This window comes from Arachis duranensis, chromosome 2, assembly GCF_000817695.3.
Source record: "Arachis duranensis cultivar V14167 chromosome 2, aradu.V14167.gnm2.J7QH, whole genome shotgun sequence".
Classification (NCBI taxonomy): Eukaryota; Viridiplantae; Streptophyta; class Magnoliopsida; order Fabales; family Fabaceae; genus Arachis; species Arachis duranensis.
The window spans coordinates 64,413,253-64,413,727 of NC_029773.3; positions in this window are offsets into that span (position 1 = coordinate 64,413,253).

The window sequence follows — 475 nt, forward strand, 5'->3', positions numbered from 1 at the left end:
CCAAGTCATCAATTTTTAAAATCAAATCTTTTTAAAATGTTTTTCAAATCATATCTTCTCAATCACATCTTTTTAAAAGCAATCATATCTTCTTAACCACATCTTTTTCAAAATAGTTTTCAATCAAATCTTTTTGATTTCTAATTTCAAAATCTTTTTCAAAAATTCACTTTACTTCTTTCTCATTCTTTATTTTCGAAAATCAATTAAGTGTTTTTCAAAATGTTTTCAAAATCTTTTACTTAAATTTTCGAAAATTACTTCCCTTCTTTCTCACATCCTTTTATTTATGGACTAACACTATCCCTTAATGCAAAATTCGAACTCCATTTTCTCTAATAAGTTCGAATTTTCTACTTCTGTCTTCTACTCTTCTCTTCCTCTGACACCTAAAGGAATCTCTATACTGTGACATAGAGGATTCCACATTTTCTTGTTCCCTTCTCTTTCTTATGAGCAGGAGCAAAGACAAAGG